Source organism: Panthera tigris, chromosome A1 (genome assembly GCF_018350195.1).
Source record: "Panthera tigris isolate Pti1 chromosome A1, P.tigris_Pti1_mat1.1, whole genome shotgun sequence".
In the NCBI taxonomy this organism is placed as follows: domain Eukaryota; kingdom Metazoa; phylum Chordata; class Mammalia; order Carnivora; family Felidae; genus Panthera; species Panthera tigris.
The window spans coordinates 102,194,867-102,221,371 of record NC_056660.1 but is presented as its reverse complement, the minus strand read 5'-3'; the positions used below and the strand labels follow the sequence as shown (position 1 = coordinate 102,221,371).

At 45.5% G+C, this 26,505-nt stretch overlaps 1 protein-coding gene and 1 long non-coding RNA gene across 5 annotated transcripts in view; one reads left to right on the top strand and one right to left on the bottom strand.

The window, feature by feature from the left end:
* ZNF608 (zinc finger protein 608) overlaps positions 1 to 26,505 on the top strand; it is a 117,764-nt gene that overhangs the window by 26,058 nt on the left and 65,201 nt on the right. The gene's annotated exons all lie outside the window — the stretch shown is intronic.
* Positions 17,191 to 18,191, bottom strand: LOC122237834. The gene is made up of 2 exons (XR_006216482.1): positions 18,032 to 18,191; positions 17,191 to 17,494 (listed from the first exon to the last, which is right to left on the bottom strand). It is a non-coding gene; the product is annotated as an uncharacterized LOC122237834 (long non-coding RNA).

Here is a 26,505-nt window from a genome sequence, read left to right as displayed (position 1 = left end):
CCAAGTTGAGTACATTGGTGTAAAGATATTTTTTTTTAAAAATCATGCAAAAAAATATAAATAAATAAAAAAATCATGCCCCCCAAAACGATGTTTTACCAAAGAGGGTAAATCCCTGCAAATGCTCACCTAAATGTAATTTCTTTGGGTGATGTTTGACGGTTAATACGTGCTCAACCTAGGTTTACTTAGCAAACCAAAACAAAAGTGCTGAGATAAAAAAAAAACAAACAAACATGGTGCGTGTTAATATTTATGACAGCCTAGAGGCTCTGCAAACTTTGAAGTCTCTTTACAGCTTCAATCCCTCCTGGAAAGGTAGATTTTTTTATTTTTATTTTTTTAATACCAAATGGTCAGCGCCTCCACAATGTGAATGCTTGTGAGGGTTTTAAAAACCACCTGCGTATACTTGCGAGTTTAGTCCACGTTCACGTGTACTTAAATGGGGAGTCGGTGCTGAGATCCTGCGTAGTAACAAGGGTTTCCCTTGTCTCTGGTTCCTCCTTTCTGACCTGTTCTGTGTACCGTTTTTTGGCCCATTAAAATGTGAAAGGGAGAATGCCAACCTTTTTAAGATACTCCGAAAATGACTTTTATGCCAAAGTCTAGTACTTTCTATGTAGCTCATATTAAAGGCTTAAAGTCTTCTTTGAAAGCCTGGCATAGGAGTCCAGAAGCCTAGTATAAATTCAAGCGCCTTATTTCCTTGTGGAAATCAGTGTTTTTCACTTAGCTGGAGTTAGACAGCTGCCGACTTAGATGGACAGACAGACAGCTGGGTAGACCATGCTGTCTGTCCCTTGTTAGATGGATTGAAGTTCTGTCATGTCTATAGGTATTTACCAGGGATGGAATGACAGCACGCACTCAGTGGCCTTTTCTGGATTTCTGCTAAGTATACTGGATTTTTTTTTTAATGTTTATTTTGTTTTTGAGGGGGAGAGCGAGCATGAGTGGAGGGGGGCAGAGGGAGAGGGAGACAGAATCTGAAGCGGGCCTCATGCTGTCAGCACAGAGCCAGACGTGGGGCTCGAACTCACGAACCGCGAGATGGTGACCTCAGCTGAAGTCAGATTCCTCACTGATTGAGCCATCCAGGTGCCCCTGAGTGTACTGAGTCTTAAACACCTAGAGTTTTCTTTTCCTGACACTTTGGGTGAAACCTGAAGGGGTGTGAAGACTTTCACTCTTGAAGGAACTCTAGAGAAAATGCCCGATGTGGTCACATCCGATTTTGGGTGGTGTTCCCGTCCGAGATACAGATCTTTTCAGATCACCTCTGAGTTGGGTAAGCAGCTTGCTTGTCAGCACGCACGGGTAGCGGGAAGGGAATTCAGGGGTGGGTGGAAAAGTAGGCGCTGTCTTCTCTTTCTGTCTGGACAGTGAATTCTGACAGTTTTTCTGGTTTTTGTTTTTTTTAAAGCATCTCATTTTGGATGTGTTGTAAGTCGCTTCGTGACCCAAAGAGCAATGCTCACTGTGCAAAGGTTCTGTGCAGCGAGGTATGGTCGCCGCTGTGTTATTTGAGCCTGACTGTGCGTGCATAATTGGGGAGATTATTGCAGAGTGTTTTGCTCTGGTGGATGTGGTTTAAATCCTAGCACTGAGCGCAGCGTTTACTTTCTCAGCTTACCCACAAAATCTGTGACTAATTTAGTGAATGTGAAGATTTTCGTCCAGATGGTTAGGTTTAATTGTAAAAACTGGAAAGATTTCAAAGTCCCCTTTGTGGGAGTGCAGGAAACAACAGCCGAGCAACAAAAAGAGAGGGGAAAGTAACGATAAGTCACTAAATATAGCGTATTTGTGCATTGCGTATTTTTCGGCACCTACAGTACACCACTCTGTGTATACACAGGCAAGGAGGAGTGTGGAGGACTTATTATGCTAGTCAGCACAAACACGTAGGAGCAGGAAATGGCTTTTAATGTCTCATGGCTTCGCGTGTCCTGCTTAAAGTATTTGCTCATGTGCATCTGTTTGGCCTTCCCTGGGCTCCAAGCAGGTTTCCTCTCAGGTGTGTTGAGAATATAGGGCTTTCCCATCGCCTTCCATTCTTGGCGAAAGAGAGGTGGCGGTCACCTCATCAGACCCAAGGGAAATGCTGCTCATCTTGCCCAGGCCTTGGCGGGTATCCCCCCCCCCCCCCCCCCCCCCCCCCACCTCGCTGTGGTGCTCTCTGACGCCTGGGTCCCCCTGCCCTTCCAGAAGTGCCACTGTGCAGCTCCCAGAGGGAGCCCGGGCAGGAAGGGGTGGTTAGATGGCGGCCAGGGCAGGGGCCGCAGGCGGCCCCTTGTGTGCGCCCATTTAGCCTTAACAGTTCTTGTGATTGATGGCTGGGAGCCAAAGCTCTTCAAGCTACTCAAGACCTTCTTCTGGTTGCTCCAGATCGGAGCTGAAAGCATAGACATTGGCCCCTTCCTCTGTTACAGTTGGGACACCACTGACCTAACTGTTGGGTCAATAAATTGGCTTTAAAGTTGTTAGGCTGATAGGGCTCTATATTGAACTTTATTTATATGACCTGGAATCGTAAGGGGACGGAGAGGCAAGTAGATTAACGTATCATGGACAGGAGAAGGTTAGGCCATGGGGCCACTGAAAGGATCTGCTTTGTTCCAGGGGGATGGCTGGGGTTTATGGCGTAGTGATCTCTAAGGCAAGCAGGTGAACGCATTTCTGTCGCAAGAATGGAAATATGCCCATATATTTATATATAAACACATTAAATAACATTCAGGAAATAAGGAGAAGTGAGGCAAATTTATATGTGCTACGTTTACTGTATATCTGCTGTTTTAACATCTGATTACTATTATTTTTTTTTTAAGTTTATTTATTTGGAGAGAGAGACAGCACGAGTGGGAGAGAGAGCGAGAGAGAGAGAGAGGGAGGGAGCATTCCAGGCAGGCTCCGTGCTGCCAGTATAGAGTCGACTTGGGGCTCGAACTCACAAAGACGCTAGATGATAACCTGAGCCGAAACCAAAACTAAGAGTCGGATGTTTAACCAACTGAGCCCCCCAGGTGCCCCCAACATTTGATTATTTTTAAAGTTGTTTCTTTGCTTATTTATTTATTTTTAGAGGGAGAGCGTGAGTGGGGAGGACGGCACAGGGGAAGAGAGAGAGAGAGAGAGAGAGAGAGAGAGAGAGAAGGAATCTTAAGCACACTCGATGCTCAGCACCGAGCCTGAGGCATGGCTAGATCACATGACCCCCGGATCATGACCTGAGCTGAAATCAAGAGTCGGACACTCAACCGACCGTGCCACCCAGGCACCCCTCAGTATTTGACAATTGAGCCCTTAGTGTCAGTGGCACAAGGAATGAGCATGAGGTTATCTTCCACTGTAAGGAAGATAAGCAAAAGACCAGCTGTGTTGGGCCAGTGATTTTCAGATGATGGAAAGCCTGTGTTCCAGAGGCCAAGAGAAGATGCTTCCCAAGGAGGAGTGAGTGTAGATCTTTGAGGCCATTACCATCCATAGCATGGGAGAGCAAGATCAACAAAAAGTCAAGGCCCCCACAGCAGAAGTGGTCTTTGCCTTGATCTCCTTGGTGAAGTCCCTGCTATAAAATCATCCTTCTTTTGCCTTCTGGTATCTCCTCGTTTACAGCCTGATTTTTCTCCATTTATCAACAGCTTCTCCCTCTGCTAGCAGTCCATTGAATGACCCTTCAGGTGATTTTATGGTGGTGCCACACTCCCTCATTTGTGAGCAGACTTGTGAAACCCCAAGGGATAGAATTCACATGTAGGGACTTTCTGGTAGGAGGAGAGGGCAGGAGAGCTTTCCTGGTTTCTTAATTACATCGTACCTTTGGGGCCAGTTATCTTTTCTGCCCCCAAAGCTGGTTTCGGAGAGAACCTCTTCTGTAGATGTTTCTTAGTGCATTTGAAGCCGGCAGCAAGGTGTAAGTGATGATGTTGAAGCAGGGCCTGACATGGCTCCCCCCATACCCCCTGCCTTGATTTCACAATGGATATTTTAGGGAAGTTTTGTAACTAATGTAAGGAGTGTTTTTCAAACAGGAACCTGATAGGCATGGGAGATCCCAAGCATCGATACTGCTATTAAGTTACGGAGCCAAGGACTTGAGAGTATATAAGTGTCCTATATTTCTATTTTCCACATTAATATATTTTACATATACATATACATTTTTATAAGCTGTAGTTTCTTAGTCTGTGTGTTTCTAGTATGTCTGATGAATTTGATTTTAGGAATGGGAATAGCGGAAATGACGTACGTACCTGCAAAGGTTCTGTGAGGGCAGCCCTACAAGGTCAAGGTCAAAGCTACTGGAATTCTAGGGACAGTGGACAGAAAGATAAACTCACCAGCGTACCTCTCTCAACCCCTCTCAATTCACCCCAGGACGGGGGTCCTCATGGTGCAGGCACTATAAAGGTTCCTCTGAAGCTTTGACGTGGAAATACACAGTTAGGTATTCTTTCCAGTGGAAACCATGACACATCTTAGAAAAACCGAGAAGATTTGCCTCTTTGTTGAGAATCTCTTCTGTTGACATTTCTTTGTGATCTTTGATGATGGGAACCGTGTGTTTAAGAGGTGAGGCTGAAGCTGCTCTGGTGCAGCTATGGTTTTGCAGCCCAATTACAGGGTAGAGGGCTATGTCAAGTACAAGCTTGAGATGGGAGAAAAAGAACAGATTCAGCGCCTGATGGTGACTTGAGGGGAACCAAAGCATGTTCTCCCAGAGATTGGATGTTTGCACTTTTTTTTTCTGGATGTGCTTCCTGGTCTCGCTCTTGGCTGACTGCACGTGCTGTTAAATCCACCCAGATAATAACACATAGAATGTGTTCCAGGCAGACCGTGCCCAGATTGGATCGGGAGTTGGGCGCGGGCCAGATCCTGCAGGGCTTCGTAGGTCATGGTGGAGAGTTTGGATTTTAGTTTGAATACGTTGAGAAACCTTTATAGAATTTTGAGCAAGGGAGTGACATGATTTGGTTTGTTTCTGAAAAATGCCTTTCGACCGCTGTGTGGAGAATGGACTATACAGAGGCAAAAAGAGGAACAGGGTTACAAGGCTTTTTCAAGTGGCCCCGGCCAGACAGGTTGGGATGGACTTGGCCATGGAGGTGGGGAGAAGCGCTCACGTTGTCTTTGGCAGTGAGGGTTGAGTGGATGAGAATTACGAACTAACATGTAGGGGCGTCTGGGTGGCTCAGCTGGTGAAGCGACTGACTTCAGCTCAGGTCATGAACCTTGCACTCCGTGAGTTCCAAGCCCCGCACTGGGCTGTCTGCTGTCCTCCTGGAGCCCGCTTTGGATCCTCTGTCCCCCATCTCTTTGCCCCTCCTTCCTCGTGCTCTGTCTCTCTCTCTCTCTTCAAAAATAAGTAAACATTTAAAAAAGAATAACATCTAGAATTTTGGGGGTGGGTGGAATCAAGATTTGGGACACACTGTGGATGTCCCTTATGGCTGCCAAGTGATGATGCTCAGTGGGGTGACCAGTGCTTGGAGGCACAGATTGGGGGAAGTCGGTGGCGGTTAGGTGGGCTTTTACAGTTGGGGGGCTGGAAAAGGTCCCCTAGTGAGTGTCACTGGGAACGATGAGGCCAGGGCAGAGCCGTGGAGCATCAGTTAGAGAAGCTGGGACCGTGTCCATTGAGGGGGAAGAGAACCCATCCGGTCTGGTGTTTTGGAAAGCCAGCGAAGGCACTCTAACAAGGATGTAAGGATGTGTCAAAAGCTGCCAGGCGGTCAGGTTAAGATGAGACTCAGAAGTCAGAGCTGCCTTTGGAAAGAGGGCTGTTGTTGGTGACCTTAGTACACGCGGTCCCGGGTGAGGGTGGGGGTGGGGACGGAGGGGATCCAAGTCCGGTTGGAGGGCTTGGGTTTTGTGTGGAAGGTGAAGAAAACAGAATGTGGTCAGTGTATCGCACACTTTTCTATGAAAAGGACAGCACGGAGTCGGGGAATATTCTATGTGTCCTTTTTTAAAGCAGGGCACTCGGTTAAATAGCTTTTTTGTCTGTTTAATAGCTTGTTTGCTGATGGGAATGATACAGGGGAGGTAGAGGAGAGGAGCTAATCTACCAGAGAGAGAGGGGATGAGGTGCCCTGGAACTGAGGTAGGGACGGTGGTGGAAAAGACCTGGTGCAGGGGGTACATCCGTGGCTTCTGGAGCCTGAGACAGGTCCTCCAGCGCAACAGGAGGAAAGTCAGAAAACATGTATAGATGCAGGGGGTTGGGTAGGTTTTGTGGTGCAAAAATTAGGAAGTTGTTGTTTTTTTTTTTTTATCGTTTGTCCGGGATATTTTTGCCGTGTTAAGGAATTCTTTTATTTTTTCTTTTATTTTTTTTCTTTTAGAGACAGAGCACAAGCCAGAGGGTGGGGGTGGGGGTGGGGTGGCGGGGGGGGGTGGTGGGTTGGGGGGGCCTAGGTGGGGAAGGGCAGAGAGAGGGAAAGAATCCCAATCAGGATCCGCGCCCTCAGCGCAGAGCCTCTTGCGGGGTTCAAACTCCTGAACTGGGAGATCATGACCTGAGCTGAAATCAAGAGGGGGACGCTTAAGCCACTGAGCCACCCAGGCGCCCCGGGAATTCTTTTGCATACAAACTGTGGACAACAGTGACAACAGTTTTCATTCCCTGCCTCCTCCCAGAGGTCGCGATCTTGGACTGTGTTGTGTTCTGACGGTAGAAATACTAGAAATCGGGGAGGTGTCAGTGCGATCTCTGTTTATTCCTTCCTTCATTCCTTCACTGGGCGAACAGTGTTTGAACGCTGACCGTATGCCAAGCCCAAGCTGGGTCCTGGAGATACAGGAGTGAACAAAGTTTCTGCTTTCAGGAAGCTTCTATTCTAGTTCATTCTGGACGAGTGAGTGTGTGTTGGTAGGTGTTAGGTGCTTCAAGGGGGAATTGAGAAGGGAGGAGGTGCTGGGGAGGGATGGGGGGAAAGGAGAGTTTATACTTTTTGTGTTTGAGGAGGGACCTGATACCCAGTGAGGGGAGCCATTGGAGGCCCTGAGAAGTTGCTGGGCGAAGGGATCAGCCTGTTCACAAGCCCTGAAGGAGGGAGTGTGTTTGGTTGATCTAGGAGACTCCAGGGTGGCTGGAGCGGAGTGAGGGAAAGCTGAGGTGCTAGGAGAGGAAATTCAAGAGGGAGCCTGGGGCCAGGCTCCAGGGAGCCGTGGGGAACCGAGTAAGAGTCAGAGATGGGAAGGGGTGGGGCTTTGTGAGGGGGAGGGAGGGCCGGGCTGTGACTCTAAAGAAGGATCTCAGGGTTTGGGAACCTACTCTCAGCTTAATTTCTGCCTCCACTCCTCGGGCAAGATCCTGAAGTGTTTTTGTTTGGTTGTGTGTTTTCTCAGAGAGTGGACCAGGTAGTAGCTTCCTCAGAGGCTCCCTTCCTCACTCAAAAGAGACCAGTCCTTTCCTCAGAGCGAATGTTTTCCAGGTGTCTCTAGTTGTGTGCAGACCCACAGAGCCTCTCTCGTGTGTCATTTGTTAATACAATCGATCATTATTAAACTTGGAAACGAGACTGTTGTAAGATTTTTTTATTTTTTATTTATTTTTATTTAAAAAAAATTTTTTTTTTAACGTTTATTTTTGAGACAGAGAGAGACAGAGCATGAATGGGGGAGGGTCAGAGAGAGGGAGACACAGAATCCGAAACAGGCTCCAGGCTCTGAGCTGTCAGCACAGAGCCCGACTCGGGGCTTGAACTCACGAACCGCGACATCATGACCTGAGCCGAAGTCGGCTGCTTAACCGACTGAGCCACCCAGGCGCCCCGTAAGATTTTTTAAAATGCGTATTTGTGAGAGTGAGCGAGAGAACGGGGAGGGTCAGAGAAAGAGAGGGAGAGAGAGAAAGAGAGAGGGAGACAGAGGATCCAAGGCCGGCTCTGTGCTGACCGCAGAGAGCCCCATGTGGGTCTTGAACTCTCGAACTGTGAGATCATGACTTAAGCCGAAGTCAGACGCTTCACCGACTGAGCCACCCAGGTGCCCCCAAACAATAAAATCTTAAAATGACGGGGTAATAGTATAAATAGAAATTCTATTCTTTGTTGTTGTTGTTGGTTTGTTTTTTTTTTTTTGCGCCCCAGTGGATACCTCTTCCATACCTGCTGGGTATTTAATATGCCTCCAATTTGGGAGACTGGTCTAGAGCCTCGAGAAACTAGTTGCATTTATTAAAATTCCATTTAATTGACTTAAAGAAATTAAGTAGTACATGAATCTATAAAAGTTTAAACTGCACTAAAATATTATATAATGGAAAGTAGGTTTTACTTCCCCCTTAGACCTGCTCCCCGGAGCCCAGAGCCAACTACTTTGAACAGTTTTGTATGTCTTTCCTGAAATAGTCTCCATATGTTCAAGCGTATATATTTGTATTTCTTGTCTCCTTATGCAGATCGGAGCGTAAGTAAAGAAACAGCTCTGCACCTTGCTCTTTTCACATAACTGGGTATCTTGGATAGCCTATGTTTTCTTTCTGCCTTTGATTCCCTAATTTATTTAGCCAGTTCTCCCCTAATAGCCCATAGGTGTTTACAGTCTTTTTCAGCTACGGAATGCTGTAGTGGACATCTTTGTACACATATGTCTCAGAATTTGTCTCCCAACTTGATGGCATGACTTCCATTCCCACCGACAGTGGGACATGAAATGCCTGTATTTCTACCAAGGTAACTCATACTGTGAATTATAATAATTTGGCTTTAATTTGTGCTAATCCAACAGTAACTTGTTAATTTCCCCTTTTCATGTTAACAAACCATTATCTCTTTATTTTCCTATGTATTGACAATTCATAACCTCTGACTCATTTTCTAGTGAGTTGTTGGCCATTTCTTATTGACTTAAAGTATTTCAAGGTGTATTAATTACATAAGCTTTTTTTTTTTTTACATTTTGCAAATTTTCTCGTGTGCTGGCAAAGTAGTTTTTCCATCTCTTCATTTGCGTTTTGATTCTGTTTATGCAAGTTTTTTCTTTCCCTCTGTGTGTCTTCAATTGTGTAGTCAGGTTTATTATTCATTTCCTCTGTGGCTTCTGGGCCCTGTATAGGTGTAAGAAGACCTTTTTTTCTCTTGAGATGATGAAAAAATTTTTTTCTTTTACTGCTTTGGTGGTCATTAGCTCTCCTTATAGTTTTCAACTGGAAGGTGAGTATGATATTTACCTTATTGGCTTTTGGGGTCATGCTTTTATAATAAATGGTATTAATGAATCCTCTATAATAAATAGTAAAACATAATGTTTGATCAAATATCCAGAATCCTTAAACCCTTCATTTAAACCGTCATTTCTTCATCAAAGCTGTGCATCCGAATCACCTAAAGAGTGCTTAATTTTTTTCCTTTCCCCAGACCACCCGGTTCTAGGCCGCCTACTTCTGTTCTGATTCTCTGGCTCTACAGGGGTGCTCCTTTGTGTGCATTTAGAAAAAGCTTCAGATAGCTTATTTGAAGATGTCTTTTTTTTTCCTCTCTCAAAAGCAAATGTGAGGAATGGTTATTAGAATCTCCTGTTTTTCTCTTTTCTTTTCTTTTCTTTTCTTTTCTTTTCTTTTCTTTTCTTTTCTTTTCTTTTCTTTTCTTTTCTTTTCTTTTCTTTTCTTTTCTTTTCTTTCTTTTCAGGTTCTTTATAGAAAAATTCCCAGGGGGGGCCTGGGTGGCTCAGTTGGCGAAGCTCTGTCTTGATTTGAGCTCAGGTCATGATCTCGCGATTCCTATGTTCGAGCTCCTAGTCTGGCTCCGTTGGCAGTGCAGGGCCTGCTTGGGATTCTCTCTCTCCTCTCTGCCCCTCCCTCGTTCTCTCTCTTCTCTTTCTCTCTTCCAAAAATAAATAAATAAACCTAAAAATAAAGTATTAAAAATCCCCACACTGTTGCTTGAAATACAACTTCGGTAAGTGTCTTTACAGGTGGTTAATTAGTGTAGTTGGTCCAATGGGAGGCAGGGCAGAAAGGATTAAGGATTTGCAGCAGCGGCCCTAGGAATATTCACAGCCGGGTCCGTACCCTCCCCAGTGTTTCCTGTAGGCCTAGAGCGGAGACTTCTTGCACAGCCAACTGCTTAAGCAGTAAAGATGAACCACGGTTTTGCTTAGGTAGCCATTTTCGTTTAGTAGCGTGTAGGTAATTTCCAAGCAGGCTGGAGGAAAGGTTTTGGGAGCGTGTAAAGCCTGCAGTTGTGTTACTGCCGTAGGTCTGATCTATGGGGGTCATCTCTTCTGGTCAGCTGAGCTTCAGAAAACTGCCAGTTTGCTGTCCTGTCCTCTGAGTCAGCAGAGCACAGCCAATTAATCCTGCTGGTGGTGGCCACATGTGGTCTGCAGGTAGCGGGTTCTCTGGAGCGGAGCCCTTTGCTCCGATTTCTGCCTGGCTCATTCATGATCCAGGTGGATCAGGAAATCTGGGATGGGAATGGGGAGACCGGGTTCCATTGGACGCTTTGGCTTTGACTTATTTTATGATCCTAGGTAAATGTCACTCTATCCCTGGGCCTCAGTGTTTTCTTGGATTACGTTTTCTGAGTGCCCTTCGAGTTCAGCCACTCCCCCTCTTGCCCTGGAGACAGAATCTTTAATTCGAGCCTCTCCCTGTAATTGGTGTTTTCTGTTCCTGTGCCGTGCGTTTCTCCTGCCAGCCTGAGACCTTGGAGGGGATGGATGCCTTCTCGCGCACTTGGATCTTCTCAGCACCCAGCACTGTGCCTGATTGCGAGGCATGCTCAGTAAATGCTTGCTCGACTGGGTCTGCTTTTTGTAGGGTTGCAGAAGCAGGAGGGCCTCAAGGCTGGCTCCACCGGGTCCTCATCTTTTTTCTTCCTTCCATGTAGAGATCACAGGCAAAAAAGCATTGCTGGGAATTATCCGGATCTTTTTATATCTCACATTCATGTGGCATTTTTAATTCTTTAAAGCACCGTCATCTGAAAAGTCGGCTACACTGCACCTGTTTTGCTGGGTCTGGTAGAGCTTGTCTGTTGAATTCTAAAGAATAAAGATAAAGATGCTTTACCCAGAAGGGTTATGCTGTGTCAGAATAACAGATTGCACTGGCATCCTGGTTGCTGGCTGATTTTTGTCTGACGGTTTTTTTGTCACTCACAAAACCCTCAGGGTTAAAATGGAGGGCTACTCTTAAGAGAAAAAAAAAGAAGGTCATTATTCAAGTAAGAGAGAAGTGCCAATTACAGCTTAAAGCTTAGGTGTGACCATGGGAAAATTGTTTAAACCCAGTTAACAATCTCATTTGCAAAAGAAAAAAACAAAAAAAAACCAGCCCAGGAGTTTGGAGTGTAGTAAGATCTTAGGAACTCAAAGATGAATTTGGCCCCTTTATCTTTGGTGAAATTTGTATAAGAAATTGGAGCACGGCCCATTTGGACGGCTTTGGTATATAATCATTGATTACAGTGTCGGTCATTAATAGTCATAACTTGTTAAATGGAACAGTGGTTTGATATTTTTAGCCTTGAAGTTGGCTATTTAAACTCAACATGTTATTAACAAATATTTTTCAAAAAAATACACTTGCCAATATACATTTTAATAGGTTGAAACTCTACGTGTTTATTCTGAGAGCCATTTTCACCCGAACAAGTTCTGATATATTGCTGTGTTACGTAGCCAAGGCACGCCCATGGTTCCCGTGCCGACCGAGTCATGTGCTTTTCTGACATTAAGAGCTTTTGCTAGAAAAGTTGTGAAAAATACTCTAATCGGATGTATTATTAGAAGATGTTGTCGATGATGCCCATCAGTGAAAACTTTGCATCTTTTGGGGTGAGTTTCTAGTACAGATTCAACAAGGTCTAGGAATAATTTCCTTTTGAGGCTCCCCTCCCCCAACTAAGTAAGTTTCCCAGATAAGTTATTTACTCAAAAGGCTCTATCCTTTCTAATGTCAAAATTGCAATCAGTAATCACTCATCTTTATACAACCACTAGCATTTAGCTTCTGAAGCCATAGCCTGTTTGTTTGTTTGTTTGTTTTAAGTTTATTTTTAGAGGGGGGGAGGAGGGAGAGAGAGAGAGAGGGCACGTGCACGCCCAAGTGAGGGGAGGGGCCGAGAGCGAGAGAGAGAATCCAAGCAGGCTCCACTCCGTCAGTGCAGAGCCCAGTGCGGGGCTCGAACTCAAGAACTGTGCAGTCACGACCTGAGCCAAAATCCGGAGTTGGATGTTTAACCGACTGAGCCACCCAGTCACCTCTCCTGTTGGTTTTATGACGGGCTTCAAGGTTGTTGGCGAGCATGTTCTCGCTCTGGTTTAACAGGTGAAGAAACGGAGGCTGATGACTAGTATGCAGTGGAATGAGAAAGAAGCCCTGCTCTTGCCCTTGACTTTACAAACACTAGCTTATTGCTTCTTAAGTCTGTTTTGAACCGTTAACACTTTTATTGAGCATCTATGAGCTCTCTCTCCTGGGGAGAGGAAGAATAGAAAGCGCACCAGTGTATAAATATGCAAACCTTTGCTGCTGTAATTACGTGGGGTCTCAGACTCCGTGAGGCGTTTGAACCCTAGGTAAAGAGTTTGTGATTTAACAGTTGCTTGTCAGCAAGCCCTTGAATTAAGTGACTTAGTTAGGGGCCAAACAGCTTGACTACTGAGAAGCAACAGAAACCCCATGCTTCTTTTTCCTCCCCTCGTGTGTCTCCCACTATGCCATGCTGATTTTGAAATGATGAACAGCAATTGAAATATTAGGAAAACACCGTGTAAATGTGGAGTGTTCTACGAATGAAAATAGCAAACCAGTTTCTTGGTGGCAGAGGAAACTCAGGCCATGCATTTTGTAGTGGGGCTTACGTTCATTTATTAGGGAGCCTGCTGGAACCCCACTGAAGTGTTAGTTGCCAGCTGTTTGGTTTAATCTGATCGTTTACAAAAATACAGCCATCCTCACTGGTGCGTATGTCGAATACTGATACCACGGAAGTAAACGCTAGGCCTGTGGCATGGTTTTTTTTGCAGATGCTTTCGGTGTTTGGGCTGGGAGAGCTGGTTTTATTCTTAACTGCAGAGATATCAGTGAGATTTATATCTGCGGTCCAGAGATAGTCGGAAAGAAGGAATTTCAATCCCCGAAGTCAGAGACCACACATTTTGATTCTTGTCCTACTCTGGGAAGAACCATGTGTCTTTGAGGGAACTCGTTCCGGTCCAGGTTGGTACTCGTAGTGTCTTTCAGTCAATTAAATTTTGGCGGATGGTGGAAGTCTATGAAATACGTGAGGTTTTCCAACATTTTTTCGGTTTTGAGGGCAGAGGAAGAGCTACTGGGTGTTTGTGCCGCGCGTATTGATTTAAAAATAATTGAGGAATAACCCCACTCGTTTGGTTTCCAGCATTAAAAAAGGGCTGCGAAGACGGCTTGCCTGTCTTTCTTCACCGAATAGCAGTTTTGCAGACCCTTGCAAGTTCCCATATGTTCGTGAAAAACATTTTCCAAGAAATTGGCAGCGTCGTACTTTGTAACGGATGCCAGCTTCTTCCTTGGGCCAATTCGACAGAGAGGCGAAGGGAAAAAAAATGCCTTGTTTTAGTGGCTGAATTACTCTGACAAGCTTTCACATCGCCCCTCCTCTTATTAATATTCTTTTTGATGTGAGCTTGTAAAACAGAGGATTGGCTGTTAATCTCCAAGATCTCAAGGGCTTTTGGCAGTGGGGCCCATAATTGATGTGTTCACATGGCTGTTGTCTGACTACTAATGATTAGGCTGCAGTGTTCTTTACCAGCTACATCAGTGTTGCTTATAAATCACACTTGATAAACTGCAGTTTCATTTCTTCAAAGAGTCCGTACATGTCTACATACTTTGATAGAACTGCCAGAGGCATTTCATGATTCTGTGACAGCTTAGATTAGGTTTATTTTTCATTTCTGTTTGACAAAATATTAGACTTTCTGACGCATGTGCAAGAGAATTTTTTTTTTTTTTGTTCCTCTAACAAGGCACTTGGAGAATGAGAGGCAGAGGATGACCTGCTCTCCCTGGGAAGATGGACAGGGTGGGGTGGCAGGTTGTAGTTTTGCCTTTTCTGCTCTCCCTAAGGTGCACCTAGTGGGGCCGTGCTGTTTGCCGCCGTGTCTCTCTGGAAGAAAAAGAGAAGGGCCACGGGGCGGGGCGGGGAGGAGGTTCTCAGAATAGTGGGCTTATATTCAGATTGGGGCCGGCCACCCAGAATCGTGAGGTTGTCCTCATGGTTCAGTCGTAGTACGTACTGAACCCAGGCGTCAAGGTACGACGCTGCTTTATAGAAGGGCAAGAGAAAGCAAGAAGTTGTTACAAGAAGAGGTACCCTACACAGGAATCGTATCTGTTGTCCTCCTTCACTGCCCATGTGGGGATACGTTGCTTGCCCCAGACACACCCAGAGCCCCCCATCTGCCCAGACGTCTGGACAGTGCAGAAATGCAACCAGGTTGCACTTTGCACACATATGCTGGGCTTTGACTGGGAGCTTCTGCTACCGTAAACTCCGGTGTCCTTGAGCGAAAATAATTTCCAAGATCAGTTTGCTCTTCTCCTTCTGTACTTTTGCATATCCTTGGGCTGTGTTATTCCAGAGCCCCTCAAAGTCTTTTTGCTAACAGTAGTCAATTCATCTTCACTTATTTTTTTGAGATCAAATATTCGATTTCAAAGGAGTAGCTCTATCATAGTTATTTGATTTTAATAGAATTACTGGGTTTAAAAACATATTGCATTTAAGAGATACTCGTTTTTTAAGGTGTGACAGACGTTAAATATTTTATCAGAATGTATAACTTGAATTCAGAATGAAGTTAAATGGCAAAGCGTTTTTGTTAATAACCTGTTTACAGTTTAAGGAGTTACTAGAGCTCTAGGATATTAGAATGCAGGAAAATGTACTTAACACCAAAGCTACCTGAAACAAATTTCCCTTAGCCCAGCCAAACAGAACAAAATACACGGAAGTTTGATAAGCTGTCCGAGTGCTTCAGAGTTATTATTAAAGATACTTAAAATTGCTAGTTGGAGGCTGGACGGGTGTGCCTTTATATAATATTTGGGATTTTTACGTACATGAAATGTTTTCTTCATTTTTGTTTCTAACTTGTGCCCTCACTTCTGGGTTCCACGTTTAATCCTTAACTGCTTGGGAGTGGCTTTGACATGAGTACTTACCCCCTACCCCCCTGTATTTTAGCGCTGTCATTAAAATAAACACTATCGTCAAGGAATAATGTTTATTGATTCAATAATGTTTATTGAAGCATAAAGATACTTAACTAAACTTCTTATTTTAAAATGACTTGTAGTTGAAGAAGATTACCCCTACCCTTTTTTACTGAAGAAAACAGTTGTTTATAAGTTTATAAGTTGTTTTGATTGTGCGTTTTTAATACACTGTGGAAAAATACTCATGACTAACTTAGAGAAGAAAGTCTTTTCCTGATGTGAATGGATTCTGCATTTAGTTTTGATATATATAGCAGCTGTATTGGAATTCCTGATGTAGCTGCAAAGTATGAAAAAAATCTGTCGAAAGAGTATGGTTTTGAGGCTGTAAAATACATGTGCGTATGTAAAGGCTGGATGGTAATAGTAAAGATAAAAATAATTGGAATATTTTAACGTTTTTTCTGCCATCTTTAAATGATGTTTTCTTTAAACAAGTAGTGTGTGTATATATATCTCTGAGTTTTATGAAGCGTAGTACTATTATGGCAAAAAATAAATATGCATTCTTTAATTTTAAAACAGATACCAGTTCTCCTTGGCTGATTTAAATCATGATTCAAATGAACTTGATTTAAATTTAGCTTGGTCTCATGCTAACACTGTCTGCAGGTGTTTGTGGACTAACTGGAAATTACTGTAACATTAAGGGAGAGCATAACAGAAATACAGTTTAACATAAATACATTTAATATAAATTTTAATATAAATACATTGTTCACAGGGTGCTATAGTTGGACATAGTTTATGGAGTATGTATACTGTTTTCTGCTTTTTCTTTTTTTTGGCTACATTATACAAAATGTCTTATTCATTGGTCAAGAAATCTTGGACAGGTTATAGCATCCACTTTAAAAGTTGTAGTGTTCCATTTATTTTGGATCTGCTATCTTACGGTTTTATATGACCAAGATTTAGAGCAGGTGTTATTTGATAGGTATGAGTTTGAGTGATTGGTCTTAAAATTATTCTCAATGATTTGTTGTAGTCATCTGAAACCTGTTCTGAAATAAGACACATGTAAAATTAAATATTCTGGAAATACAGATGCTAAGATAGTGTGACCCTGTCTCCTACTCCCCATTAGCCCTCATCCCTTTTCGACTCTAAAGAGGAAATAACTATGTTTGGGCCCTGTTTGGGCTCCTGGCCTTCGCTTGCCAACACTTGTACCAGACTGTGGACTGATGTCCCAAGCTAGGCAATATGCCCTTTATACTGTTCCTCTCCGAGGGCTTGTTGCACCAAGACTGAAAAGGGAAGGTGTTTGCATTGGAGACCATGGGATTTATAGTTGGGGGTAGGAACATAAGGACAAGGTACAACCAGGTACAAGGGAAGGAAGAGAAAGCAAAGGAGAGTTTATCTCTGCCAATGGCTGGGCAGTGATTCTCAAGAGGAGGTGCCTGGGACGCTTCAGAGCATCACTCTGGGAGCGGCACGATTAGGTGAGGACAGTTTGAAAAAGCATGTTCAGGATATGCATTGGTTTTGCAATAAAGCCCTCCTGAAGGGAAGGTCTCTTTATATTCTTGGCTGCCAGGAATAAGGAAAGATGGAGGGCAGTGGTATTCGGTGGTCGAGTCTGGGTTCTCAAAGACCGAGAATCATTAAATGGGGGGCACCTGTGACGCTCAGTTGGCTAAGTGTCCCACTCGATTTCGGCTCAGGTCTGGTCTGGTGGTGGGATCGAGCCCTCCGTCGGGTTGTGCGCTGAGCAGAGCCTGCCCGAGATTCTCTTTCCCTCTCTCTCTCTCTGCCCCTCCCCCGTTCACACTTTCTCTCAAAATAAACTTAAAACAAAAAAAGAATCCAATGGAAAAGAGGTGGCAGCAGCCATGTTGTGTCATCATTTCGTGACACTTCAAACTGCCAGTTACTTTACCAGCAAAAATGGGATTATTCGGGAATAGCAGGACAATTGCAACCTTGGACCAGCAAGCCACAGGGAAAGTCATAGGCAACTCTGGAGAACAAAGGAGGTGACAGCCCCTTTATAGAAGATAGGGGGACCGCCCACAGGGCTGTTAGAAACAAAGAGTCCATTGGAGGAAACTGGAAGCTGGAAGTATGGTGGCTTCTCATTGGCCGAGTCGTGATTGTCTCTCATTGGCTGGGCTGTTGCTGGGGTGTCGAGGAAAGCCTTTCTTCCTCCTGCTGGGGTGGGGGCAGTAAAGTAGTATTCACCTGCAAGGTCCTGCCTTCCTTTGGGTCTGCGATTGATGATAAGTAATAGGGCACGAGAGCTCCACCTGCCGAATTTCTCGACTTCTTTTAAGAAACGAGATTTCCTTTTATTAATTTTCACAATTTCTTCAGCTGCATTGAGACAAAGTTCCAAGGGGGCATTGGAGCCATCCCATGTGGCCGTTAGTAGCTGTTGGGTTGAAATTAAGGACTCTATTGAGAGTCACTAGCCTTTAAAAAGCTAGCAGTCTTGCTTTTCTGGGAGGAGTGGGGGTAGGACGTGGGCCAGCTCCTCAGGGGTGGGCACGGCCGTCTCTTGACCGGTGCACAGTGTTGGACACCCGACCTCTCTGACCGCTCTGATCTTAGCCCCTTGCCCGAATCTAGTGGGGCATGGCCTGTCCTCAACACCAAGCCCACTATCTCTTCCCTGGACTCCTGTTACGGCGTCCTAACTGCCCTCCTTCCTCCAGCTTCCTTTGTCCTCCATTCTCCCCACACCACCTTTTGTGCTTTTTACCAGAGGAACAACCCGATCCTCCCATGCCCCTACTTGAAATCCTTAGTGCTCTCTTCCAGCTTGGCCATAGCCCCCCAGTTCTTAGCGATATCCAGGCTCACCATGAGGCCTGCTTTTCCAACGTTGATTCTGCTTTGTCTTTTTTTACCTCCAGGGCTTCGAGGCCCTTAATCAACTGTGATGTCTAGAATGGACCAGCTCCGCCCTCCTCTCCTGTCTCCTCCCCAGGCTGCACTTTGCACTTCCTTAAGACCCATCTTTCACCCCCCCCCCCCCGCCCCCGCCCCCGCCCCATGGTGACACCACCTCTACCCGCGTGCTGCCGGTCTCCCCTGTGGCCTTGGGGCCCCCGGAGGGCTCCTGCAGCAGTGCTAGGCACATAGTGGTACCTGGCCAAAATTTGCTGGATAAAGGAATGACTTTGTCAGAAAGAGGTAGGTTTAAACGGCAGCCTTTTTTATACAGGGGGAGGACATGGGGTCAATATACGGTCCTCCTGTCACATCCCACCTTCGGCTTGTTGGTTTCAGGACCTTTGCACAAGGACTTGAAATAACAGTCTTAAAAATAGGCCCTCCCCCCTCTGCGTTGGCATTTGCTTACTTTGATCCTGAAGTAGAAAGGCTTAGCATCTTTTTGTTAAAAGGTTAGTTTTTTTAAATAAATTGTGAACGTAGTACAGGTTCGTGTTAAAATTCACGCAGAAGGCTGTAAAATAAAAAGTGACCCCCCCCCCCATTTCACATTTTTATACGGGTCACATTTTTAGAGGGATGCCTAAGAAACTGTTAGGAGAAAGCCTCTCCCTAGAGAGTGACCTGTTGGCTTCTAGAATCTTTGTTCTCAGGAGGGAAAACAGAATTCTGGTCCTGTGAGCAGCTCTTTCTGTGTGGGGCTTTGTGAGAAGAAACTTTTGAAAGCAGTAGTTAGGGTAGGTACTTACTAGAGGTCAGAGCAGCCCCCCCTGGGATAGTGATGGCCTCTGGTTTGCTTCCTGACCCTGAGAGGTCGAACTTATCTCTTAAGACTTCAGATGAGAAAACATACCCTTGCCTTTCTTTAGAGCCGTAATAAGAGTGAATGTGTCACTGAAGTGTCCTTGAGAGTAAGTGTGTAGGTGATCGTAGGAGCTATGGTGATATTCTCTCTCTCTCCCTCTCTCCCTCTCTCCCTCTCTCCCTCTCTCCCTCTCTCCCTCTCTCCCTCTCTCCCTCTCTCCCTCTCTCCCTCTCTCCCTCTCTCCCTCTCTCCCTCTCTCCCTCTCTCCCTCTCTCCCTCTCTCCCTCTCTCCCTCTCCCTCTCCCCCTCCCCAAGCCCTGCATCTCCTTGACAAACCATGGAAAGCCCTACCGAGTCATTTATTCTGGTTCACTGTGAAATTAAGATTTCAGAGCTTTCATGAATTCACTGAAATTGATCAGTATTTTGGATCAGCATTTGGGAAGTATAGAGGAGAGAGGTGAGATGGTCACACACTGCCTCTTAGGCATGCAATGGGTTTAAGTGGGCAGAGTTTAGATTTTGCAGGGGGGAGGGTGAATGACACCAGGTGGTATCCTGGGCAGGAAGTCTAGGTTGTCCCCTTCTGTGGGTGACCTGCCATGCTTGGGAGAAGCAGATTTTTGACCCAGGCCAAGGTGCCATCTTGGTTCCCATACAGCGTGACTCAGGAGCTTCCTTACTATTGAATTTGTTGTGATGAGCATGTATTGCATTTGCAACTCAAATGCCTCAAATTTCAATTGAAGACACTCTTTTTAGCAGTTGCAAGTGAGATTCCATAATATAAGGTGAAGAAAAGAACCACTCTTGGTTGAGAATAAGAATAAAGTGATTTTTCCAAATAGGCCCTTCTTTCCTTTTATTCCTCCCTTCCTTTTTCCCTTAAAGTCATGTCTGTGTCCAGTAGGATGAGAGGCCTGTGACTTTTCCATCATTTCGACCTACTTTCAAGAAGTCAGGGTCATACAAAGATGGATAGTGTAAAGATAGCCATTGTCTGCTAAGATATTCAGGTATTTTGAACTTGATTTGTTTAGTACGATAGTTGCACCCATGTTAATCAAGGTCCAGAGTTAGACATGCAGAGTTTTATCACTGAGCTGCTTTTTTCACTCCTAGGGGATTGGGAACCAGGTTGAATTGATGGAAATGGGATTTGTGTGGAAATGTTCAGGAATGCAGCTTTCTGCAAAGGCCAGGAACTCGTGAAAAGAATTAGTGAAAGAAGACAGACTTTTAAGTACCTGTATGATGGTCTCCTTTCTTTGCGGCTTATTTTTGTGTTTTAAGTAACTACTTTGGAAATGAGCAGGATGAGAGAAAATCAGAGAACCCTTAGGGACAACATAGAAAAACAAACGCTGGTCCCTTAGTGTTCCTGTTTGAGCACAGCCAGTTCTCTGAGCAGCTGAAGATGTCAGTGGCACTTTTAAAACCGAAGAGGCAGGGGCGCCTGGGTGGCTCAGTTGGTTGGGCGGCCGACTTCACCTCAGGTCATGATCTCGCGGTCCGTGAGTTCGAGCCCTGCGTCGGGCTCTGTGCTGACAGCTCAGAGCCTGGAGCCTGTTTCGGATTCTGTGTCTCCCTCTCTCTGACCCTCCCCTGTTCATGCTCTGTCTCTCTCTGTCTCAAAAACAAATAAATGTTAAAAAAAAAAAAAAATTAAAAAAAAAAAAACAGAAGAGGCATCTGTGGCTCAGCAGTAGGACCCGTTTTGTTTGCAGAGGTCACAAATGAAGCTTAAGGGTATGACAGCTGATGTGGGCTGGTGGGGTCGGCCCACCTCCAAGACCGAGTCCCTGTGCCCCCTGCACCTGCCCTTGAAGCCCCTGCTCTGGAGCCTACCCGGTTGAAAACCTTCTGCAGGAGAATTCCATTTGGCTTCAAAACAAAAACAAAAACTCGACCCTGAATCCAGGAGTTGAATTCTACTCTGTACCTTCTGTTGGGCTTTGAAAACTGTCCCGTCTGGAGAATGAAGTTAAACCTGGTCACTGTTGTTCAAAGTCCTGTCGCTAGCCTTTATGTGTCTGTGCTTTGTGACCTGCACACAGGGACACTTCTGAGGTGACTCACCAGTCCAGTGACCTCCTCCTGGTGCTGCTTGCCATCACCCAAGCAGCCCCGTAGAGAGACCCTGGATTGGCATTCTGTGATTTTGGCATGATTGGAAATGGAAGCAGCTGTCCTGGGGCCGGGGCCCTGGTCCAACCCTACCAGGCCCGTAAAAGCCCTTTAGCAGCTTAATCTGTGGCTTTTTATTTAGGGTGGCCTCTGGTCTTCACGAAATGAGAAAGTGAAAATGATGGTGTCATTCCCAGCCATCGTATGTAGTTGGAGCTTTTAGAATTGGTTGATTTAAAATAACAAAACTAACCCTGAGCTTTGGTTTCCGTGAGGCCTTTGAGGGAGTTTTCCGGAAGGGACTGCAGTATTTGCTTATGAGATGCCCCCAGAGGCACGCTCTGAACTCTGTGCAAAAAAAAAAAAAAAAAAAAAAAAAAGTGATTCAGGTGTGTGAGTTCTAACCTACAGGGAAGGGTCAGAAATTACCCTAGGAGGAAGGTTTCCTTCCATCTTCTCATGTTGTATTTGATAGGAGAGTTTGCTTTTCCTCTTAGACCACTGTGGGTTCAAGTTCTGGCTGGGCCACCAACCCTGAGTGACCTTTTAAAGTTTCTTTTCCCATGGGGCCCCTGGGTGGCTCAGTCGGTTAAGCGTCCGACTTTGGCTCAGGTCACGATCTCGCGGTTTGTGAGTTCGAGCCCCGCGTCGGGCTCTGTGCTGACAGCCAGGAGCCTGGAGCCGGCTTTGGATTCTGTGTCTCCCTCTCTCTCTGTTCCTCCCCTGCTCGCACTCTGTCTCTCTCTCAAAAAGAAATAAAGATTAAAAAAAACCAATTTTTTTTTAAAGTTTCTTTTCCCAAATTTCCTCTTCCCCGTATGTAAATACTTGGCCTTTCATAATCTTGCGAAGATTTAGCATGAGCACGTGGAGTATAATCCCTCCTCCGTAAGAGAGGTGAAAGGGTGTCTCCCTCTGTTGCTAGTATTTTTACAGGAAAGCCCGTGGATTTTAAAAGTTTGGCCTTGAACCAGTTGCCATCCTCAGTGTTCACCTCTATAAAATGGGGATGTCGGGACGTAAAGGAGATAGGAAATGTCTGCAGTGTGGTGCACAGTAGACCGTGAACTGGGAACTCACCCGTGTTGTTTGAGAACCAAGCTGTGGAGCGGAGGTTGCTTTGATCGTGGATCCGAAAGGAGAAGTCTCCACCCCGTTTAGGAAAGACACTGTTAGGAGTGACCGGCATACGTTTGTTCAGGTTTCTGTATCGGGGGTGGAAATTCACCCTTGACAGTTCATTTCGGATAAGAGATCCTTTTTTTTTTTAAGCTTCCCTTCTTCGCTAATGAAGCAGCAACCATGTCCGGCACCAAGGGTGGTTAAAATGCAGAGTGAGAGACGGTGGCAGTGGTCACCCTCAAAGAGCTGTGATTTCCCCTGCATGAAGTGCAGTGTCCGCTAATGCGTTTTAAATTAAAGAGGTGACTGTGGGCAATCTCGTAAAACAGCCAAATGCCACGATAGGGAGAAAACGTGAGCATTAAGTAATTGTGCCCCAGCACGCCCACAGAATGTAAAAATATTGACCGAGCAAAATAAAACCCCGTTTCCGCCCTGGTTGTTGTTGATCCGAGAATCCCAGGATTGAGGGGTTAAGAGCCAAATGAGCGTGGAGACTTTTGCAAGAGATGGAAGCAGCCAGAAGGGCAAGCTCCCCAGTCAGGGTTCAGACCTTCCGCTGGGGCTTGCCTGTCTCTGCCCCTGACCCTGGACGCCCCTTCTCCCTCTGCCTGGCTACACCGCATCCCGCTGCAGATCACCCGTCTCTTTGCACCTCTTTGGCTGCAGGAGTGCCGGCCAGGGTGCCCCCCAGCACCCTTCCTCGTTGGCTGTCAGTTTCCGGTATTGGAACCCATCACTGGCTGACACAGTGCTGGAGTGAAGCAAAGCTGTTACTGTGAACACTCCTGCTTTGTAGCCTTCCTTGCTCATCAGCGCTCAAGAAGCCCTTGAAATGAGGTGAACTGAGAAAATATTGCCAGAATCTCTCTGCGGATTTTTCCCCCCCCAGCCCTCTGATTACACACGCTAAGTGCCGCTATCTGTGTAAATAACCTTTTCTTCCCCGCCTCTCTGCCTCCCCTACTCCCCCACTCCCTTGCTCTTCGGTTCTCTCGAGTGATAAATAGCCAGGCTACTGCTCAGCGTGCACCAACACCTGGGAATAATCATGCAAAAATAACAGTGAGAGACTGCCCCGCGTCTGTTCTTGACATTAACTTTCCTCAGTTTGACAGGCTGCCACCACCAGCTGTTAGACTTATGGGTCTCTTTCTCCTCCCCCCCCCAGAGATGGCTGTTTTCCTGCTTCTATTTTTTGGGCTCTAATAGGTTACATCAGTGTCCCATCAAGAAGACAGAAAAGAGCTGTGACAAAGGAACCATTGCTAATGCTGGCCAGTTCTCTATTCTGGTCTTTTCTCCTGCGTGTTAGTATTATTAGACTAATAATTCCCCACTGACTTTTACCTGGAATATCTGATTAGTACTATTGTAGAGTACCTTCCCCCTGCAAAGGGTATTCATAATTGCCTCCGGTGAGTTGTCGTTGAATGTAGCAAATCCTACATTGATTTCTTTTTTAGTTCAGATCTCAATTATATTTGTAATAATGATGATAATATTGGCCGTGGCAACAGCTCTTATTTATTGAGCGCTGCTCCATACCCAGACCTGGACTAGGATTATTTGGGCTCATGTAGTAGTCCCTTTAGGCACGGGTTATTTCCATTTTACAGATGAAGCCATTGAGTCCCAGAGAGATCAGGTGACTTTGCCTAAAGGTTATGTAACTGAAGGAGGTGGGATTCGAGCTCTGAAGACTGATCCCTGCACTGCCTTGCCTTTCACTACATGCTGTGTTCTGCACTCAGGTCCTACGGACGGCCCCTTGATTGTGGTTCTGCAATTACAGGTGGAATTTTGCTGTACTTGCGTGAGTATTTGATGATGAGTGCCACAGTCCTGCTGATTAGGCAGTAAGCCCAGGACAGCACGGACCCGTTTGGGTTGTACCTGCTCTCGTCCTGCTAGCAGCCTGCGCGGGGTGCCTGGCACGTAGCGGGTGTGTAGGCGTTATTTATTGGGGGGCTATGTGATCAAGTTGTGACGACTCAGAGACGACTTTTGGGGGAGCAGCAGCACATGAAAAAGAGGTGCGGCTAGAGATTAGTAGGAGATTTTGTAGAGGTCTAGGGCTCATCAGAATCTGCTGTAAAATTGGGGGGCGATTAGGCTGGGCCGACTGCTGCCAGATGCCAACGTATGAAAGGAGCAGTATTTTCCCCCAGGCTGAGCTTCTCAGGGTTAAGCCCTTTTTCTTATACTTTTAACACACTTTAACCGCACTTAACCATGCATTTGGAGGGGATTATAGATTTATGTTAAATATAGTAGGATATAAAAAGGAGCTTTGTAAGGTTGCATGCAGGGTTAGAGAACTGTAATATCAGACCAGGGACTTTTTTTTTTTTTTTTTCTTTCTCTTTTTCCAAGCCAGCATTTACTGAGCTAAGCACTTTGCTGAGCCTTCACTTTATGTGAATCATCTCATTGAGTCTTCACTGTGACCCTGTGGGCGTATTTGTTATTTTTACTCCCATTTCTGAGATGCAGACGTTGAGCCTCTGAGTAGCCAGGTTATTTGCTCAGGGGTCCCCCACAGCGAGTAACAGGGAGGGAAGGATTTGAACCTATCGCAACCTGAGGTCCGCCACTACCACGTCCAAGTGTATGCCCCTTGGAGGGGCTTCTCCTGGGGACCATTGCTTCTGTCTGTCTCCACGAGCCTCATTGGTTGAAGAAGGTACAGTTCCGTCTATGGATCAGTGACCTGGAAATCGGCGTAGTGGAGTTGATCTTTGGTAGGAGGTAAAAACACTACTGAAAATCCTTCCAGATCCTGCTTTACACATGGTGCATGTGGCTTTGTGTTAGATGCTGTAAGACAAGAGAACTGAAACCTTTTGTAGGGGGGCATCTCTTACTGGGGGCATTCGCTGGCAGAAAGAATTAGCGACTCTGTACACTGTATTATTTAATTTTATTATTTTTAAAATATTTATTTTTGAGAGACGGTAAGAGAGAGCACAAGTGGGGAGGGGCAGAGAGAGAGAGAGGGAGACACGGAATCCGAAGCAGGCTCCAGGCTCTGAGCTGTCAGCACAGAGCCTGATGCGGGGTTTGAACCCAGGAACCCCGAGATCGTGACCTGAGCCAAAATTGGATGCTTAACCGACTGAGCCACCCAGGTGCCCTCAGACACTGAATTATTTCCCTTCCGCCTCTCTCTTGGCTCCTCGTGTGTGTACTTGAACTCCTACTGCTTATAGGATGCTGTTTTATTTTCACTTGGGCTGCCCCCAGAGGTACCTTACTTATTGCCTTTGTGTAAATATAGGCCAAGTTTCTGTCTAGAATGAGGAGGCTGGCTACGTGGTCTTCTAGGGGCAGACATTCTGTGATTGTCTCAGGGGAGGGCTGCAAATGCAAACTCAGCTGGTCACTGCAAGGCCTAAGCCCTGTCAGTTGATGCCGCAAGGAATCGCTGGCCGAGCCCCGTACGTTATCTCGTTATTATTTTAAGAGATAGTAGACATTCATACTTGTCCCTAAGTTTTTGTGTTTGTGAAAATTTGTAATGTTTGAAAAAGTAGCATACCTCCCAGTGTAAAACACCTCTGGGAGTGGCTGTGATTCCTTACCCTCCTCTGTGGTTGGTGACCTCTGGGGAAGAGGGGCTTCTAATGGAAGCCATTAGACCACTGGGGTGTGGTCTTGTATTGGGGGACTGTTTATGATTAAGTTCATGTTTATAGTCAGACTGTCCGAACCTTAGCTTCTCACTGTAAGCCTTGGGGACGGGGTTCCAAGGTCTGCTCGATAAATGCTATCAACTAAGCTTTGTTCACTGCCCTTGGATTGTGTGAATGGAAATAAACACCGTTAAGTTGCTCGAGGGCCCAGGATACCATCGCCTCTCCCCTCAAGTCTTCTAGATTCTTTAGAAATTTGATCTTTGGAGTCACTTACGTATCCCAAGGAGTAGGTTCATGTGTGTGTGTATCTGTGTGCAGGTATATTTGTAGTTGGAGTTATGTTGAAATAGGGATTTAGCCCAGGAATTCTATTGTAATAGGATTTGTTATCAGTAGGCGGCTGGAGGATGCATTTTCCAGTTGCGAGGAAAATGGTCCTTAGTGAGGTTAAGTGACTCTCCAAAGTCACATGCTAATTATCGTCAGAGTTAGAGCCAAAATACTAGCATCCAACATGCCCTGTCCTTAAAACTTTGTATTGCAGGCTTTGCCTCATTGTATCCTGATCTCCCAAAGGGAATTCATGCTCTCTTAGCTGCCTTCCCTCCTTTTATTTCATCCTATTTTCTTGTTTCTCCGATTGAAACTGTATTTTCTGGGAATTAACGTAGGCTGTCAATCACGTGATA